Below are 21,846 nucleotides of genomic sequence, written 5' to 3' on the forward strand. Positions count from 1 at the left end.
AGCAGGAAAAATAAGGCTTCCTGGCTCCTCAAAAGCAGAGTGGCAGAGGAGGAGGCGGCAGGGATAACGTGGGGCCAAGCTCAGGTGCTCTGAGTGAAGGGGGAGGCACCACCGCCACTGCCATGGGTGGGGGCACCAGCGGGAGCTTTGGCGGCCTCACCTCAGCCGCAGCACCGGGCGGCAAATGCAGCAGTGCTGTTGGAGGAGGAGGAGACAGCAGCAGTTATTCCGGTGGCGGCGGGGGCTTTGGTGGCTTCACCTCAAACTACGCAAACTACTGTCAGTCGCCCCTTGCTCATCAAAGCAAGTCTGTGGAGGTCCTTTGTGGGCAGCCAGTTCTAGCCGCCTGCAAAGGACTTCCCCGTGCTTGCTTTGCTGAATATGGGACAATTGACAGTAGTTTGAGCGGCGCAGCTGGCCCCTAGGTGGTCCTAGGAGAATGGCCGTGCCGCATAAGCTCCTGCCGCCGTCCCCACCCCCGCGCCTATGCTAAACCTAACCAGGACATAAAATCTGAGGCCCCTCAGCTTCCAGAGCCTGTGACATTAGAAATCATTGCTTGGCAGTTGGAAACTGCTGCGCGGTGCTTTCTTGCCACGTGTGCAGCCGCGCAGCTGTGCACCTTAAAGGGAACATTGACTTGGAATACTACATCCAGTTCTGGTCACCGCAATATAAAAAAGAGGTTGAGAGTCTGGAAAGAGCACAGAGAAAAGCAACGAGAAAGATTAAGGGGCTGGAGGCTAAAACATACAAAGAACACTTATAGGCATTGGGTATGTCTAGTCTAATGAAAAGAAGGGCTAGGGGTACCATGATAGCACTGTTCCAATGTTTTAGGGGCTCCTACAAAATTGATGGGGTCAAACTACTTGCTTGCACAACAAGCAAGACAAGAAACGATGGATGGACATTAACCGAGGAGAGAGGCAACCTAGAACTAAGGAGAAATTTCTTAATGGTGAGAGCAATCAACCAATGGAACAGCTTGCCTTCAGAAGTTATGGGTACCCCATCACTGGATGCTTTCAAAAAGAGACTGGACAACCATTTGTCTGAAATGGTATAGGGTCTCCTTCTTGAGCAGTCCTTAAATTTTTATTAGCATTCCAATATCTGTGTATTAGATCAAAGGCTCCAGAAACAACCACCACACAAGATCCAGAATGAGACAAGTGTGTAGGCTGTTGTTGCGGAGATACTCAGCAGAGAAAGGAAAGCAAAATACAAATGAAACATTGATTAGATTCCCAGAATAATGGGTCTATCCGGGTTAGAATAATTGTCAGAAGAAAACTTCGCATGGAACCAAAGACGTCCCACGAGTCAAATGTGCATGATGAAACCGGATGTCTCATTTCGTTAATGCAACTCTGCAAATACTAGATAAGGGCCTAGCTTTGGCCTCCTCAAACAAAAAACAACATTTAAGGGGAGGACATTGCAATCTATTTCATCCTCATTTCTGTAATTACACTTGTGAAGCTATTGACTTTGTTTCTGGGTGCTATTTGCTGAGTGGTAGTCCGTGGAAAGCTTCGGGGAAGGAAAGAGAGGACGATAAATAGAAGTTTCCCAAATGTCAAGCCACTATTAAAAATGGATTTTCATCCATTATTATAGATGTCACCCAGATATCAAGAGTGCCACATTGCTTCCACGTAAACAGGCATTTTCCGCTTTCTCTAAAACTGTGCCTCATATTTCACCCAATGTTTGTAAATTGCCAGATTTTTACTTGCAATGCTGGAGGCTATGTTTTAAACTCCGCTAAGTGACATTTTCTCAGTTAATATGTGGTCAGAACCTGGTTATTTTCTCGATGTTTTCTTTTGGGGGGAGTTTTTCTCCTGCTGTTCTTAGCTCAGAAGACACACACCACAGAGGGATAGAATAAAGATCATGTGAAGTGTTAATGCCACTTTATAATGCCTTGATAAAGCCACACTTGGAAAACTGCATCCAGTTTTGGTCGCCACGATGTAAAAAAGATGTGGAGACTCTAGAAAGAGTGCAGAGAAGAGCAACAAAGATGATTAGGGGACTGGAGACTAAAACATATGAAGAACGGTTGCAGGAACTGGGTATGTTTAGCTTAAGAGAAAGAAGGACTAGGGGAGACATGATAGCATTGTTCCAATATCTCAGGGGTTGCCACAAAGAAGAGGGAGTCAAAGTATTCTCCAAGGCACCTGAGGGTAGAACAAGAAGCAATGGGTGGAAACTAGTCAAGGAGAGAAGCAACCTAGAACAAAGGAGAAATTTCCTGACACTTAGAACAATTAATCAGTGGGACAACTTACCTCCAGAAATTCCAATGCTGGAAGTTTTTAAGAATAGATTAGATAACCATTTGTCTGAAATGGTCTAGGGTCTCCTGCCTGAGCAAGGTTTAGACTAGAAAACCTCCAAGGTCCCTTCCAACTCCGCTATTCTATTCTATTCTAATAATAATAATATATTTATTTCTTAGCCGCACCCTCTCCCGAAGGACTTGGGGCGGCGTACAACGAAACATTCGAAATAAATATGTAAACAAAACAAACATATAACAAAGGTACACTAAAACATACATACATACATAAGGAGGAGATCGATTGATAAAAACAATTAAAATACTGTATTTAAAACCCCTAGAAATTAAATATAATTAAAATACCCAGTTAAAAACCCGTCAGGAGCGATATGGTTAAATCAAAGTTGAGCCAGGCCAGCTGCTTGGAAAAGGTGGGTCTTAAGCTTAATACGGAAGGAGCGGAGGTCAGAGGTATTCCTAATATTCGGAGGGAGGTCATTCCACAGGGCTGGGCCCGCCACAGAGAAGGCTCTACTCCTAGGCGCCGCCCCACGACATTGTCTAGCGGACGGCACCTGGAGGAGCCCCTCTCTGTGCGAGCGAATTGGTCGCAGGGATGTATGGGGCAGAATACGATCCTGCAAGTAACTAGGTCCTAAGCCATGGAGCGCTTTAAAGATAGTTATCAAAACCTTGAAACGCACCCGATAGACCACAGGAAGCCAGTGCAGCTCGCGCAGGAGCGGTGTCACGTGGGAGTACCTAGTACTCCCCATAATTACCTGCGCGGCTGCGTTCTGGATCAACTGCAGCCTCCAGGTGCATTTCAAGGGAAGCCCCATGTAGAGAGCGTTACAGTAGTCCAAGCGAGACGTCACCAGCGCATGAGTGACTGTGCGCAAGGCATCCCGGTCCAGTAGGGGGCGCAATTGGCGCACCAGGCGAACCTGGTGGAACGCCCCCCTTGCCACGGCTGTCACATGGTCATCCATGGACAGCCGGGCATCTAGGAGGACGCCCAAATTGCGCGCCCGCTCCACGGGGGCAAGATGGATGCCCCCAATGGCCAATGATGGAATTAATTGGCTGAACCGGGGGGCTGGTACCCACAGCCACTCCGTCTTGGAAGGGTTGAGCTTGAGTCGGTTGTCATCCATCCAGATCCGTACGGCTTCCACACACCGGGACATCACTTCGATGGCCTCGTTGGGGTGGTTCGGGGTGGAAAAGTACAGCTGAGTATCATCAGCGTACAGATGGTATCCCACCCCGAAACCACGGATGATCTCACCCAGCGGCTTCATATATGTGTTGAACAGGAGTGGCGAGAGGACCGACCCCTGTGGCACCCCACAAGTAAGGGGGCGTAGGGTCGACCTCTCTTCTCCTGTCAACACACGCTGCGTCCGGTCAGAAAGGTAGGAGCCGAACCACCGCAAAACGGTGCCCCGGACCCCCAACCCCTCCAGCCGGCGCAGCAGGATACCATGGTCGATGGTATCAAAAGCCGCCGAGAGGTCTAATAGGACCAGGATAGAGGAACAACCTCTATCTCTGGCCCTCCAGAGATCATCCACCAACGCGACCAAGGCCGTCTCCGTGCTGTGACCGGGGCGGAAGCCGGACTGGCGCGGGTCTAGATAATCATTTTCCTCCAGATGTCGTGGGAACTGGTAGGCCACCACACTCTCTACAACCTTCGCCAAGAAGGGAAGGTTGGAGACAGGACAATAATTGGCCAGCTCCAAAGGGTCCAGGGAATGCTTCTTGAGCAAGGGTCTCACCACCGCCTCTTTCAAGGCGGCCGGGAGAGACCCCTCTCCCAACGAAGCATTCACTAGGCCCAGGAGCCAGTCTCGTGTAACCTCCCAGGATGCCAGTACAAGCCAGGAGGGACACGGGTCCAATAAACATGTGGTGGGTCGCAGTCGTCCACGCAATCTGTCCAAATCCTCGATGGCAACCAAGTCAAACTCCTCCCAGATAGAAGCCTCAAGACTCGCCATGGGCGTCTCCACTGGATCACTGACAGGAACCCAGTCTCTCAGGATTTGAGCGATTTTATCCTGCAGATATTTACCAAATTCCTCTGCCCTGCCCTGTAGAGGGGCCTCCCGCGGCCTCTGAAACAAGAGGGAGCGGGACACCCGAAACAGGGCGGCAGGGCGGTTCTCCGCGGATGCAATGAGAGTGGCACAGTATTGACGTTTGGCCGCTCTCAATGCCACAAGGTACGTCCTTAAATGGGCTCGTACCTTTGTTCGATCAAATTCGGAGCGAGAGGATCTCCAACGACTCTCTAGACGTCTCTTGCGGCATTTCATCACCCTCAGCTCCTCGGTAAACCAAGGGGCCAGGGTGGATCGTTGCCGGCGGAGAGGCCGCAAAGGCGCCACCCGGTTCAAGGCCCCGGTAGTTGCATTATTCCACGCAACCACCAGGTCCCCTACCCGGGGGCGGGTCAAGGTTACAGGAGGTGGCCCAAGCTCCGTCTGGAACCTATCAGGTTCCATCAGGTGCCTGGGGCGGAACCATCTGGAACTATTCTATTCTATTCTATTCTATTCTACTCTACTCTACTCTACTCTACTCTACTCTACTCTACTCTACTCTACTCTACTCTACTCTACTCTACTCCTGTTCTGTTCTGTTCTGTTCTATTGGAAAACTGTCTACAGAAATAAGCACATCTTAAGGAAAGTAGATGTGAATTTTCACACAATTATTTAAAAAGCAAAATTATGCACTAATGAGACAGATCACTGATTAGATTCCTATGCAGCTGGAATCAATTTGATATAAATGGATTCCTTTACCCTTTACATCCAATCTTTCTTTTTTATTTTTTTATTTCTTTTTTTTTTAAATAAAACTTTATTTTTAGCAGAAGGAGAATGATGTGGCAGGCTATGAATTGCAGCTTTTCTAGACACATGCACACCTTATTGAAAATGAATTATAATTTAATATCATGGAGATGTCTATATTTCAGTGCTTTTCAGATTCATGCCTGCCTGTCATTTTTTTTTACCAAGTGGGCAGCTATGCTAAAAAGCTGATTAATATCAGGTTACCATCGAGTTAAAAAAGAAATAAGGAAATGGAAGTGAAAATAAAATGCTATTTAAAATGAAAGAAAAAGAAATAGCTGTGAAGGAGAAAAGGAAGAAAGAACATGCAGAAAAAGAGAAAAAGAGAGAAATGATCCTTGAAATTGTCAGAGGATAGGCAGGTGTTGAAAGCAAATTGACATAGATGGCTTCATTTGAAAAAAAAATAGAGCAAGTTTAATTAGCTTATCATTTTATCTGCCGATCATGACATGATTTTGACATTTCTTATTTTCCATTCTGGCAGCTTTTAGGTTAATTTTAGAATATGCACAGCAGGTGGTTGAATCTGACAATCCACGCAGGTGTTGGGAATTCATCAGTCTAGGGACCCCATGCTGGCTGGGGAATTCTGGGAGTTGAAGTCCACAAGTCTTTAAGTTGTCAAAGTTAGACACTCCTGTCCTACATAGTGGCATTCTCATTTGGTTGTTGGCTACATTCTCCTTCTACTTGCAGCCAGAATCTTCTGCTAATCCAGCAGTCATAAAGTGGCAACAATTAATTATGAAGATTTAGCAAGAAGCTCCTGACACCCAGGGTAGTAGAATTGTGCTAACTACAGGTAGACTTACGGCCACAATCAGGCCAAAATTTATGTTGTTAAATGAGACAATTGTTAGGTCAATATGTATGGCAGTGATGCATTACCTTTTTCTCCTCATGTGCCAAAATCATGCATGCATGCACAACAATGTGGACCCATAATGCAATGTGCCCTGCCCCCCCTGCACATGTGGGTACAACCCCCCCCATGCTTTTCCCCTCCCACACATGCATGCAACTTCCTGCCCACATTTTGGCCTAGCAGGCCTCCCTGAAACCTGCTGGGACCAAAAACGGGCTGTGGAATGGTGCCATCTCCCGTGCATGCATGCATGCATAACTCCCTCCCCTCTTCCCACGCATGCATGCATGCCTCCCTCATGCGCAGCAGAGACTCCAAAATCAGCATTTCAGCTCTTCAGGAAAATCAGGTGGAGCTGAGCTGGGCAACGGCTCGTGTGCCCTCAGAAAGAGCAGCACATGCCACCTGTGGTACATGTGCCATAGCTTTGCCATCACAGATCTATGGATATTCTCAGTCATCCAGGTCATGGTTTTCCCAAAGGTGCTTTTTCCAGAGGCAAATGGGCTTTCTTGTTTTTCTTTGAAGATGTTTTGCTTCTCATCCAAGAAGCTCCTTCAGGTCATCCAAGAAGCTTCTTGGATGAGAAGCGAAACGTCTACAAAGAAAAAACCCCAAAGTCCAGTTGCCTCTTGAAAAAAAAGCACCTTTGGGACATTTGTTAGGTGAGTATTGCCCCACTTTAAGACCTTTCTTGCCACAGTTGTTAAGTCAATCATTGCAGTTGCTAAGTTAGTAACACGTTTCTTTGAGTGAAACTGGCTTCCCCGTGGACTTTGCTTGTCTGAAGGTCGCAAAAGGGGATCGCAGAGACTCCGGGACATTACGACTGTCATAAATATGAAACAATCGTCAAGCATTTACATTTTGATCATGTGACCATGGGGATGCTGCAATGGTCATCAGTGTGAAAAACCGTCATTTTTTTCAATGATGTTGTAACTTTGAATGGTTACTAAACAAACTTGCCTTCGTTCATGAAACAAACTGTTGTAAGTCAAGGACCATCTATTGCTGTGGCCTGTCAGTAGCCAGTGGAGCTGGCAGCAGATTCGGACAGTGAGGAGGTTGGGGAGGAACATGGGCCAGTCCTGTAGTCTGGGGAAGGCTCTGATGAGGGCTCTGTGTCGGAGGCAGAGATAGGGCGGAGGCTGTCTGGCAGTGATCAGCTGCCTTCAGAGTGGGACATCAGTGAGGCAGAGGAACAGCTGGAGCCTGTTCCCAGTGTGTGCATGCAGAGTTGCCAGATGAAGGGAACAGCTAAGGTAAAGGGGTTGACTTGGGAGTAAGGCCTCAGGTGGACGATGAATGGCCCCTCCCAGAGAGAATAAAAGAGGAGCGAAAGGGGAGTGGAGTTTGCAGGAGACAATTAGTTTGCTTAATTGTTTGTGACTCTCTGAGACTCTTTGCCAAGTTCTGCAGATATTGGCCTGGCAGCTCTCCAAGCCAGATAAGGTCTGTGACTGTAAATCCTCCCTCAAAAGACTTTGCTGGATGTGAATGAGCAGAATTCACAGTAAATTTCAGGAGAAGGAGTTTGCTTCATGCTCTCAAGAAGCCTCGGTTAGAACACCTGTATTGAAAAAGATGGATAAGGGTAGTCGATGTAGGAGATGATCTGAGGGAGAGTGCATCATCAGCAATAATAGATATGATTTTTTAGTAAATGAGAAGACCCCAAATCCTTGTTTTGCCTATAAATTGCACTGGGTGACAATGTCATTTATAAACAATACATGGTTTTGAGGCCTTCTTACTTGCTAGAAATCATTTTTACTCTTTTAGTTGAGAAGACAACCTCAAACATTTCCTCTTTCCCGTACCACCATTTGATGTCATATATCTGTCATAAACAAAATGCACAGGTATAGTATAGGTGGTACCTTGCTCAATAGTAGTAACTGTGAGAGGAATCTTGGAGTCCTAGTGGACAACCATTTAAATATGAGCCAGCAATGTGCAGCAGCTGCCAAAAAAGTAAACACAGTTCTAGGCTGCATAAACAGAGGGATAGAACCAAGATCATGTGAAGTGTTAATACCACTTTATAATGCCTTGGTAAGGCCACACTTGGAATACTGCATTCAGTTTTGGTCACCACGATGTAGAAAAGCTGTGGAGACTCTAGAAAGAGTGCAGAGAAGAACAACAAAGATGATTAGGGGACTGGAGACTAAAACATATAAAGAACGGTTGCAGGAACTGGGTATGTCTAGTTTAATGAAAAGAAGGACTAGGGGAGACATGATAGCAGTCTTCCAATATCTCAGGGGTTGCCACAAAGAAGAGGGAGTCAAACTATTCTCCAAGGCACCTGAGGGTAGAACAAGAAGCAATGGGTGGAAACTAATCAAGGAGAGAAGGGAACTAATCAAGGAGAGAAGCAACTTAGAACTGAGGAGAAATTTCCTCAGAAAGAAGATGTTGGATAGCCATTTGTTTGAAATGGTATAGGGTTTCCTGCCTAGGCAGGGGGTTGGACTAGAAGACCTCCAAGGTCCCTTCCAACTCTGCTATTGTATTGTATTATTGTATCTAATAAGATGTAGCAGAGAGGTGGAGTCTTGTGGTGGCCTAGAGGTGGAGGCTCTCGTGTCACAATCAGGAGGCTGTGAGTTTGATCCCAGGTACAGGCAAATATTTCTCTTTATGAGAACACTGAGAATATATCTGCTGAAAAAACCCTCTGCATTGGCGACAGGAAGGGCATCCGGCCAGTAAACACTTGGCTCCATTCAGTTTCCCAGATTCTACCCCGCAAGGGATTATGGGGTCGTTAAAAGAGGATGATATAACAGAGCGGTACAGCACTCTTGTATTCTGTTCCTGCTTTTTTTGTTCTTGTTGATCATGAAAAAATTCTGAACCTACACACATTTAAGTACAATTTTCAGTTCATTTAATCATAAAATTGTAACAACAACACAGAGCGAATGGAATTTGCTGGTTCTGCCCTTAGCTACATTTTGACATAAGGCAGGGGAAAGTGCAATTGCTGGATAATGATTCTCAGGAGTGGGAAAACACAGGAACATTTTCCTCCTTGCTAAATATTTGTGTGTGTGTTCGGGGTACATGATGATCACAAAGGCCAGCAAGGCAACAATAATTGCCGAGGTCTGTTGAGTGAAAGCTTGGGTGCAGTTGTCTCTTTAACAGTTCCAGCACAAGTAATTACAGCTACCCGTTGCTGATCAACATGATTGCCTCCACTAAGGTAAACAGAGGAATTATCTAAATTACTAATCAGATACCGATCAAAAGTTGCCTTGTAGTCCCTTGATTTCAAAATGATTTCCCAGCATGGGAGAAACAGAGAAGAAGCAGGGAGAAAGGAGCAAAGGGAATTGCAAGTTTGTTTGTTTGTTTGGATTTATATGCCGCCCTTCTCCAAAAGGACTCAGGGCGGCGTACAACATTAAAAAAACACACATCCCAAAAGTTTAAAAAAAAATTAAATATATATCCCAAAAACAAACCGAATTTAAAAGACAATACATTTAAAATAAGTTAAAATTAACAGGCCAGGCCGGCTTGCTGGAAAAGCCAACTTTTTAGGGCGCGTCAGAAGGACCGGAGGTCAGGGATTATGCGAAGCTCCGGGGGCAGCTCATTCCAGAGGGAAGGCGCTCCCACAGAGAAGGCTCTCCCCCTGGGGGTCACCAGCTGACACTGTCTGGCCGACAGCACCCTGAGGAAGCCAACTCTGTGGGATCATACTGGATGGTGGGAGGCTACTGGTGGCAGCATGTTGCAGAATGGAGATGCTTGTGCACAGACTGTGCGTGTAATTCCACAGACACTTCTCCTCGTGCTCCTCTTTAGAACCTAAATGTGTCGGATCTGCTGGTGGTGGCCAATTTTGAAATGGAATATTGTTACAATTTAGAAGGGAATTTGGAGGAAGCTCTAATTTTTCTTGGGCCGCTCTTCATCACGGAATTCTCAGGGGCCGCCACAAAGAAGAGGGAGTCAAGCTATTCTCCAAAGCACCAGAAGGCAGGACAAGAAGCAATGGATGGAAACTAATCAAGGAGAGAAGCAACCGAGAGCTAAGGAGAAATTTCCTGGCAGTTAGAACAATTACCGTATTTTTCAGAGTATAAGACTCACCAGAGTATAAGATGCACCAAGGTTTTCAAGACGCAAATTTTTTTTAAAAAAAGTTTTTGCACTCTGCAAACCTCCCAAAAATGGCCCATTTTTCGTGAAAAGGGACCCTTTTTTTCAAAAAAGAGAGGCATGAATAGGCTTTAGGGGGCCTGTAGAGTGCTCTTGGGGGGTACCCCCCCCAAATGAGCAAAAAACGCCTGTTTTTTGCGAAAATGGGCCCGTTATTTGTCAAAAAATTGCATGCATAGCCTTTAAGAGGATTGAATGCTCCTGGGGGATGGGGCGCAAATTGAGGAAAAAATGCCCCATTTTTTGCTCATTTCTGCCCTCTCCAGCCCTCAGGAGCTCTCTGAAAGCCTCCTACAGGATCTGCACCGCCATTTTGGTTCAACACATATGTGAAGCCGCTGGGGGAGATCATCCGTGGTTTTGGGGTTGAATACCATCTGTACGCTGATGATACTCAGCTGTACGTTTCAACCCCAAACCACCCCAGCGAGGCTGTCGAAGTGATGTCCCGGTGTTTGGAAGCCGTCGGGGTCTGGATGGGGGACAACAGACTCAAACTCAACCCCTCCAAGACTGAGTGGCTGTGGCTACCGGCACCTCGGTTCAGTCAGCTGACTCCAACGCTGGCCATAGGGGGCGAACAACTGCCCCCTGTGGAACGGGCGCTCAATTTGGGCGTCCTCCTAGATGCCCGGCTGTCAATGGACGACCATGTGGCAGCCGTGGCAAGGGGGGCGTTCCACCAGGTTTGCCTGGTGCGCCAATTGCGCCACCTGCTGGACCGGGATGCCCTACGCACGGTCACTCATGCACTGGTGACGTCTCACCTGGACTACTGTAATGCTCTCTACATGGGGCTTCCCTTGGGACGTGCACGAAGACTGCAGCTAGTCCAGAATGCAGCCGCGCGGGCAGTCATGGGGAGTACTAGGTACTCCCACGTAACACCGCTCCTGCGCGAGCTGCACTGGCTACCTGTGGTCTTTCGGGTGCGTTTCAAGGTTTTGACCACCATCTTTAAAGCGCTCCATGGCATAGGGCCTAGTTACCTGCGGGATCGCATCCTCCCACACACATCCCTGCGGCCAATTCGCTCTCACAGGGAGGGGCTTCTCCTAGTGCCGTCCACTAGGCAATGCCAACGGGCGACACCAAGGAGTAGGGCCTTCTCTGTGATGGGCCCAACCCTCTGGAATGACCTCCCCCCCGACATTAGAACCACCACTGACTTCCGCTCCTTCCGGCAGAAACTGAAGACACACCTGTTCCGACTGGCTGGTCTGGCATAATTTTTAACGTCTACCTCCTGGCATATATATTTCCTACTGGTTTTTTAGGGGACTTAATTTTATAGGACACTGGGGTTTTAAATTCTGTATATTTTAAATTATTTATTTAGCAATTACAGTTCTGTCTATTTTTATCCTCCTCTTATTTATGTATTTCTCCATTTAATAATTTTAATTGTTTAAATTTTATCTATGATGTTTTTGATATGGACTGTACACCGCCCCGAGTCCCTTTTGGGAGAGGGGGCGGTCTAGAAGCGCTAATTAAAAAAAAAGGGGGGGGGCGGGGTTTCAGGAGGCCAAAAATGATGTATTCAGTGTATAAGATTTTCAGCCTCTTTTTAAAGGGAAAAAGCTGTGTCTTATACTCCAAAAAATATAGTAATCAGTGGAACAACCTCCAGAAGTTGTAAATGCTCCAACAATATATTATATATGTTTAATAAGTTTAAATAAATTAAAACTAATCCTCACAATCATGTTGGCCATGTCATAAAGTAGACCGAAACAATGAGCAATGTGGATCCCAAGGAGCCAGAACAGGAACCAGTCCCGTAGATTTTATGGGAGGGAATCCCAATTTGAGGCCATCACATTCTTGGCTTAAGTCATGGAATTCTTCATTGTGACAGATGAATTTTAATTTTTCTATATGTAAGCCCATTGTTTCCCAACAGATTGGAACTCATTAAAAGCAAAGCAAGTAAAAATGCTACAGCAGATACCTGGTCCAGTTTTTGCCTCTATCAAGTTACTTCAAACTAGAATAGAATAGAATAGCAGAGTTGGAAGGGATTTTGGAGGTCTTCTAGTCCAACCCCCTGCCTAAGCAGAAAACCCTACACCACTTCAGACAAATGCTTATCCTACATCTTCTTAAAAACCTCCAGTGTTGGAGCATTCACAACTTCTGGAGGCAAGTTGTTCCACTGATTAATTATTCTGTCAGGAAATTTCTCCTCAGTTCTAAGTTGCTTCTCTCCTTGATTAGTTTCCACCCATTGCTTCTTGTTCTGCCCTCAGGTGCCTTGGAGAATAGTTTGACTCCCTCTTCTTTGTGGCAACCCCCGAGATATTGGAACACTGCTATCACATCACCCTTACTTCTTCTTTTCATCAAACTAGACATACCCAGTTCCTGCAACCGTTCTTCATATGTTTTAGTCTCCAGTCCCCTAATCATCTTTGTTGCTCTTCTCTGCACTCTTTCTAGAGTCTCCACATCTTTTCTACATCGTGGCGACCAAAACTGGATGCAATATTCCAAGTGTGGCCTTACTAAGGCATTATAAAGTGGTATTAACACTTTAAAATTAGAGCAGCTGGACAAGGGAAATACTTACTTGGGTGAGCTCCAAATCCTGGTGATTCATGGCTTTAATTTTGTCCATCTGTTTTGGCCTGTAAAGTATTCCCTAGAGACACATTTGATCTCAGAGGTCCATGTCTGGGATCCAAATATCCTTTATGGTCTGTGGGAAGATGGACGCTTTCCATACACAAAGAGGAATTTTGACATTCATCTTACTTTTTTTATTTGTTTGCTACTAATGAAATCTGAGAACAAATCTAATTCCTACAGCAGCTTTGGAAATGCCCCAAGAATGATGTATAGGACAAGCCACCAGAATTATGATTGCTCTAAGTCCTAGGATGAATTTAATCCAGTTGCAAATTCTCTTAGAGAACTTGATAGCCATGGCAGCTTGAGAGCTTTGATGATAAACCAGGAATGTGTTTTTTTCTTTTGTAAATGGAACCGTGATGCCGCAGTAGCCGAAATCTGCCCCATCATTTGCAAGCCATGTTCTTGATCCTGGACATTGCCTGGGAGTCTATCTGACAGCTGGAGAGAGAAAAACACAGGCTGAACAAACCACTTAGCCTAAACAGCAAGAAAATAATTAGCAGCTGCAAAAAGCGAATGGGATTTTGAACACCTAGTTTTCGGGAAAACATACATTTTTCTGGAGTTCAAGATGTATCATAGGAAAATCTTTAATTTAGCCCAGTTTTCTTTAGTGAATCAAATGTTACACTAATTCTGGTACATATATCATTCTAAACAGCCTAAAACATGATCCTGTACTAGGTCACCTTTTTGCGGTTGTGTATATATACACAAACGGGACATGGTGGATCAGTGGCTAAGATGCTGAGCTTGTCGATCAGTAGGTCAGCAGTTCAGCGGTTTGAATCCCTAGCGCGGCGTAACAGAGTGAGCTCCCGTTACTTGTCCCAGATTCTGCCAACCTAGCAGTTTGAAAGCACGTAAAAAAGCAAGTAGAAAAATAGGAACCACCTTTGATTCCTTTTTTTAAAATAAATGTTTTATTTACAAACATACAAAATACACACAGAGAGAACAAGAAGCAATGGGTGGAAACTAATCAAGGAGAGAAGCAACTTAGAACTAAAGAGAAATTTCCTGACAGTGAGAACAATTAATCAGTGGAACAGCTTGCCTCCAGAAGTTGTAAATGCTCCAACACTTGAAGTTTTTAAGAAGAGATTGGACAACCATTTGTCTGAAGTGGTGTAGAATTTCCAGCCTATGCAGGGGGTTGGACTAGAAGACCTTCAAGGTCCCTTCCAACTATTCTATTCTGTTCTGTTCTGTTTTATTCTATTCTATTCTATTCTTCCAGGGATCAGAAAAACCACCCCAAGATTTTCAACTGTTGTCTTTCTTGATTGTTTTCCAAATGTCCGGGTTCTATCTTATCTTATCTATCTTATCAATCATGTATTTTCACACTGTTTAATCTGGATATTACAATCAAAGTTTTAGCCCACTTTATCTTGCATTCTTTCACATGTTCTTCTGTTTCAGGTTTCAATAAGAGTGTATACATTTTAACAATTCCACGTTCACTGTTCGTCCACGCTTTTAATACATGCCCGTTGCCAAGCACTGAATTTTGATCATATGACCATGGAGATGCTACAATGGTTGTAAGTGTGAAAAAATAGTAATTTAAAAAGTGTATTTTTAAAGTGCCATTGTTAGGTTTCAAACAGTCAATAAACAAATGGTTATAAGTTGAGGACTACCTGTTGTGGACTCTTTTCCTGGAAATATTCAAATTGGAGCTTTTAGGGGTTCTTATAATAGTTGAGGCTTTCACCAAGGAGGTTAGACTAGAACAGTGGTCACCAACTGATTGTCCGTGAACCACTGGTGGTCCACGAAGAAATTTTGGTGGTCTGCAGAAAAATTATTTGCATCTTTTATATTGCACTAAATCAGAGGTCCTCAAACTACGACCCCTGGGCCGGATACATGCAATGAACGTTTGTGTTGCTGCAGAGAGTCTCCCCCTTTGCGGTCTTTTTGTGTGGGATGGAGGGGGGGGCAGTAATTCAGACTTGGGGTCTGCTTCAGCCTCCTGGTGCTGGGCTTTGGGAGAAGGCTGGAGGGAAGCACTTCTGATGGAGAAGAGCCAGAGGACCTTGCTCCAATAGGACTGCATCATGGCCTGGAACTGGCTGACTATCTGAGCCTGCGGAGCCTCCAGGCGCCCGTACCTGGCCTTGCACTCCCACTGGCCTTCCCTCTGCTTGGAAAGCCTATGTCCGTAGTCCTCAGTGAGGTACTTCTGCTGAGCCTCCTCCTTGGTCAGATCCAGTTTGAACTGAGCCAGCTGTTTTGCCAACTCTTTCTCCTGGTGGCTGCTTAGCTCCAACAACTGCTTCCTGTTGGGGCCCTAAGGAGCCCAGGTGGGCAGGCAAGGAGTGGCTGGGAGGGGAGAGGTGAGTAGAGGCCAGCGAGGCACCTCGAAGTGAGTGACATCAAGTTTGCCACACCCAATCAGTCACATGACCACCTAGCCATGGCCATCCAGCAGGTCATTAAGCAGATCATATTACTTGTCCACAAGATTTAAAATCATGAATTTAGTGGTCCCTGGGGTCCAAAAGGTTGGGGACCCCTTGATTAAATGATCTTCTGATCATTACATTCTAGCTTTCCACGTTGCATGCTTTCTGTCAGGCCTGCAGCCATCTTTTCTTTTGGATCTTTGGCCTGCCACACTTTCCATTACTCTACTATGCCTTTTCTATTGTGGGAAAATGGGAGGGGGGATTGTATAGAGTTAGATGCTATGTAGCCAAAACAAAATTCCTTTCTAGAAAGCCAAGGTCATCCTTTGTCTCCGCAACTCTGCACTTGACCAGAACTGGATGGGTGGAACTGCCATCATGGCAGTGGATGATTGGACCATGTGATTGACTTGGGGGTGTGGGGCAAGATTTTGAACTTTCAACTGGGTGAGGAAAACCAGGAAGCTTTCAGATTCAGGTTTTCCCAGATGTGCCAATATGGCTCTCTTAACAAATTGGAACTTTGAGCAATAATACAATATAATACAATAGCAGAGTTGGAAGGGACCTTGGAGGTCTTCTAGTCCAACCCCCTGCCTAGGCAGGAAACCCTATACCTTTTCAGACAAATGGCTATCCAACATCTTCTTAAAGTCTTCCAGTGTTGGGGCATTCAAAACTTCTGGAGGCAAGCTGTTCCACTGATTAATTGTTCTCACTGTCAGGAAATTTCTCCCTAGTTCTAAGTTGCTTCTCTCCTTGATTAGTTTCCAGACATTGCTTCTTGTCCTACCCTCAGGTGCCTTGGAGAATAGTTTGACTCCCTCTTCTTTGTGGCAACCTCTGAGATATTGGAACAATGCTATCATGTCTCCCCTAGTCCTTCTTTCTCTTAAGCTAAACATACCCAGTTCCTGCAACCGTTCTTCATATGTTTTAGTCTCCCGTCCCCTAATCATCTTTGTTGCTCTTCTCTGCACTCTTTCTAGAGTCTCCACATCTTTTCTACATTGTGGCGACCAAAACTGAATGCAGCATTCCAAGTGTGGCCTTACCAAGACATTATAAAGTGGTATTAACCCTTCACATGATCTTGATTCTATCCCTCTGTTTATGTAGCCCAGAACTGTGTTGGCTTTTTTGGCAGCTGCTGCACACCAAGGCAATACTTTGCCTTGGACTCAGATTTAATTTTGGATGCTATTCGGAACCCTGACATTAATCCGAATCATGACACTTTTACCATGTAATTCTGGATGGCGCTCAAAACAATATGGTTGACCCACATAATTGCCTTTTCAAAACGATATTGTATCTGGACTCTAAAACATGCTGGTTTGGGGGGGGTTTCCCCCCTTAAAAATCCTTTTTCCTTCAAAGAAGGCTGAAGGGAGCATTATGCAACAGTGCGAACAAAGCGAACAAACAGCAGAACTGAATAGGGGGATTATGATGAATGGGTTCCTGAAATAAATGCCCCGATAATTTCCGCGAGAGCTGTCCAGATTCTGAAGCCGTTCCTTGCCTTTGGAAGAATAATAGCCATCAGAACGTCACTTGAGGAGAAAACCTAAAGACAAAATACCTCTCCAAAGGTACTTTCATCGCAGGTGATGCCAGCGTAGAAGGGAAGAAGTGGAACTGCAAGTGGATAAAGGTCTGTCACGTCTGGGAGAGGTAATTAAGACGGATCACGTAGGAAAATGTGCTAGTTTCAAAAAGCATTCCTTGGAAATGACTTGTAGGCTGAGAAGCAGCTGCAACAGGAGAAGTATTATGCTGCAAAAGAGTTCCCAAGACATTTTTCTGTCCTAAGAGACTGGAGTACTATGACCTCGTAGACGGCCCTCACTCTGTCAAGGACCTTGGAGTACTCATCTCAAATGATTTAGGCACCAGAGCTCACTGTAACAACATTGCCAAAAAGGCATTAAGAGTTGTTAACCTAATCTTCCATAGCTTCTTCTCCAGTAATATTGTACTGCAAACTAGGGCATACAAAACCTTTGCTAGACCAATTCTTGAATACAGCTCGTCTGTCTGGAATCCGCACTGTATATTGGACATTAACACAATTGAGCGATTCCAGAGGTATTTCACGAGAAGAGTCCTCCACTCCTCTGCTCACCACAGAGTACCTTATGCCATCACACTCGACAACCTAGGGCTTGGGTAACCTAGAACTATGCCGCCTACAGCCTGACCTAAGCGTAGTACACACAATTGTCTGCTACAACATCCTACCTGTCAATGACTACTTCAGCTTCAACTGCAATAATATAGAAGCACACAATAGATACAAACTCAAGGTGAACGGCACCAAACTCGATTGCAGAAAATATGACGTCAGCAACAGAGTGGTCAACGCCTGGAATGCTCTACCTGACTCTGTTGTTACATCCTCAAACCCTCACAGCTTCAACCTTAAACTGTCTACCATGGACCTCAGCCCATTCTTAAGAGGTCTTTAAGGGGCGTGGATAAGCGCACCAGCATGCCTACCGTCCCTGTCCTACTGTCCCCATTTATTTGTACCCATTTCCTGTGTTCTTATTCATGTTTATTCTTATTCCTGTTATCTTGTACATGAGTGACAAACTAAATAAAATTAACTAATTAATTGGAATAGCAGTGTTCCAGTATTTGCAATGGTTCTTCTTTCTCTTCATCCAGTAAGCCATTACAATACAAAACAACAATGCACACACAGCCAGCACCAATCAGCACCAATCTACCAATCATGATACAACCACACAACCAATCATTCCACTTACTGAAACAACGCCAGCACCCCATCCCCTCCCACCAAGATTTACAGAAAGACGGCAGCTCCGTTCCCATTTTAAACCCAACCGCTATTTGCACGCACTCTCACACCACCACCCAGCACAGATCAACTCTGTAGCCAAGACACTCATCTCCAGAACAAAACGCTTAGCTGACGAACAACACCTCAAAACCGAACTACACACTCTCACCAACGTACTAACATCCAACGGATTCCAAAGAAACAATATCATTAACCTAATCCAAAAAGAAAACCCCACTAAAATCCAAGACAGTGAACAAGAAAACGGCAAAGCCCTCCTCCCATACATAAAAGGCACCACAGACAGAATCAGCAAGATCCTCCACAAACACAACATCAAGACAGCATTCTACACAAACCGAAAAATATCCACCATACTGAGAAACCCCAAAGACAAAATAGAGTTAGAAAATCAAGGAGTATATGAAATCCCATGCCCCACCTGCCCCACCACATACATCGGACAAACCAACAGAAGAATAAAGGCACGCATTGAAGAACACAAAAACTCAGTCAGAAAGGAGGAACCAACTTCTTCCCTGGTCCAACACCTCAAAGCCACAGGACATGATATAGACTTTAAAAAGACCAGAACTATTGCCAAAATTGAACACTTTAACAACAGAATAATCAGAGAAGCTATTGAGATAGAAAACGACCACACAGCATGAATAAACGAGATGATACCTCCCGCCTACCAGCCATTTGGAAACCCACCCTCACTGACAAACGAGTCCCTAACACTAAGAATGATACCAGACCCACACTCATGAAAACCACACAGGATGTCACTATCACACATCCACACAAAAAGCAAGCCCAAACCCACACCGATAATGACCACAAACCAGAAGCCCGACCACAAACCAGAAGCCAGACCACAGCTGCATTATTAGTCACTTTAAACCCCTCCAATCCATACATGAAGCAAACTGATGCCCACCACGGAGATGTGGCACTACCACAAACGCGAAGCCAAACAACAGTAACGCAGCTCACCAGCTCAAATCCCTCTGCAACTCAGACTAACACAAGCAAAACCAGGCCCCCACCCAAACAGAACACGCCCCCATCCAATCAGAGCACAGCCAAACTCCCATCCAATCAGAGCACAGCCAAGCCCCCTACCAATCAGAATACACCTCCACCCAATCAGAATGCAGCCAAGCTCCCACCCAATCAGCACAAACCCCCACTGGCAGTTAAAAAGAGGAACCGGCTGAGATCTCACATTGCTCCTGGAAGCACCAAGCCAGAAGCACCAAGCCGGAAGCAGCAGCCTGAAGATGATGAATGAGACTTCATCGAAACGTTGTGAAGATACGTCTAATTCTACGCGGGAGAAAACCCGAACAACCAAAGACACACACACACACACACACACACACACACACACACACACACACACATATATATGTTGTATTTGTACTGATAAATAAATAAAGGGAGACTAGTAAAGACATACTAGTCTCCCTTTATTTATTTATCAGCGCAAATACAACACAAATATAAAAAGGCAACATTAAAAATAAAAATATGGGTTTCTGCCTGCATGGTTTTCTGTGATGAGCCGAAGGACAGAAAGAGGGAGGAGTAAGCTCCCTCCCATATTTGGGCATACCAGGGGTTGTAACACAAACACACACACACACACGTGTGTGTGTGTGTGTATTTGTGTATTTGTGTTACAACCCCTGGTATGCCCAAGTCTCCCTTTATTTATTTATACTATTTACTAGTCTCCCTTTATTTATTTATCAGCAGAAATTCAACACACACAAACATATATATATGGTTTGATAATAGGAAATTTGATATAAATTGCAAATGGTGACTATGAAAGGGGGTTTAGAAACTCTGTTATTAAATATAACCAATTTTTATATAGCACGTGTTATAAAGATGTAATGTTACTGGATGATATTGGGAAGAACTAACGAAATGCCATTGTGTGGTTTTGCTTTAAATTTGGAATATTTTATACAAAAGGATATAAAAACAGTTTTAGTCAAATGAAGGTTGAGGTATGATGATAGTAATATATATATATAAATATACTTGATTTAAAATATATGATTTGCTATGAATTGTAGGTGATGACTGTGGAAGGGATGCACGGAGGTTTTTGTAACCAATCAACACACTTTCTACAATTTGTAATGGAAGATGGTTTTGTGGGGTTTTTTGTCTGTTTTGTCTGTTTGTGTTTATTCAAAAATAAAAAAAATCTATAAAAAAGCAAAACAAATAGAGCATCCACCCACCCACCCACCCACCCACCCACCCACCCACCCTTCCATCCATCCATCCATCCATCCATCCATCCATCCATCCATCCATCCATCCATCCATCCATCCATCCATCTATCTATCTATCTATCTATCTATCTATCTATCTATCTATCTACAAAATGAATCTTTCTCAGCCTGATATCTGAAGATGCATTGACATGCTGGCATATCTAGAAGCCTCTGGGAAAGAAGAGAAAGAAGAACCATTGCAAAAAAGACACTCAAGTCCATTGAGGGAGAAAGCTTGCCAAAGAGACTCAGACCATCTTTGCCTTAATCGCAAGAAAGGTGGAAGGAAAGAGGAGGACAACCAGAAGTGAGGTGGATGGATTCAACTATTGTAGATGCAATAGTTGAATTTTGGGAAGATCTGAAGGGCCAGATTGTGGACAATTCATTCTGGAGAAGGTCTGTGTGATTCCTAAGAGCCAACACCAGCCTGATTGCATGCAATCAATCAAAGTTGAGTGGGATAATTCATCTGACAGGCTTTCACGATTTTGTTATATCATCCTACTAGCAATAGAGATCTTTCCAGGCATCCAAATGACTCTTGTTTCCTGAATTTGACAGCCTCACAGGGCTTGACAACAGGGCTACAACTTATATCACGTCCCAGGAAGACATACCTGGAGGGGAAGAGACCGGAGAAGGGTAATTGACTGTTGACATTTTGCCCAAGGTCTGTGAAGTTAGCATTGACTAAAACGATGCGCCTACCATAAAGGCTGTATTTCAACAGGACATTTTGATGTGATGGAAGAACTCATTCCAAGTTGAAGGTAAACCAAAATGACACTCCTTTCTGAAGACACAGCTTGGAGCTTCTGCCCTGCTTTAACCCAGATGCAAAAAAAGTCCTTCTGTAAATGTGCAGAAGCCACACATCTTGGCTGATTTCCAAGCTTGGATTTGAAGAGTGGCTTAATTCTAATGGATGGAAAGTAACCAAGGAGAGAAGCAACCTAGAACTAAGAAGAAATTTCCTGACAGTTAGAACAATTAATCAGTGGAACAACTTGCCTCCAGAAGTTGTGAATTCTCCAACACTGGAAGTATTTAAGAACAGATTGGACAACCATTCGTCTGAAATGGTATAGGGTTCCCTGCCTGAGCAGGGGGTTGGACTAGAAGACCTCCAAGGTCCCTTCCAACTCTGTTTACTCTACTCTACTCTACTCTACTCTACTCTACTCTACTCTGCTCTGCTCTGCTCTGCTCTGCTCTGCTCTGCTCCGCACCGCTCCATTCCATTCCATTCCATTCCATTCCATTCCATTCCATTGTATTCTATTCTATTCTATTCTTTTTCAAGTTGATGTACCCCTGCAAGTTAGATCATTATACTGGTGGTCTTCGAATTATGACCTTAACTGAGTCCAAAATTTCTGCTGCTAAGTGAGGCATTTGTTGATTGAGTTTTGAGCCCCATAAAATTGAGCCCCATTTTATGACCTGAATGAGTACAGTTGTTA

This window comes from Natrix helvetica, assembly GCF_964273705.1.
Source record: "Natrix helvetica genome assembly, chromosome: 4".
NCBI lineage: Eukaryota > Metazoa > Chordata > Lepidosauria > Squamata > Natricidae > Natrix > Natrix helvetica.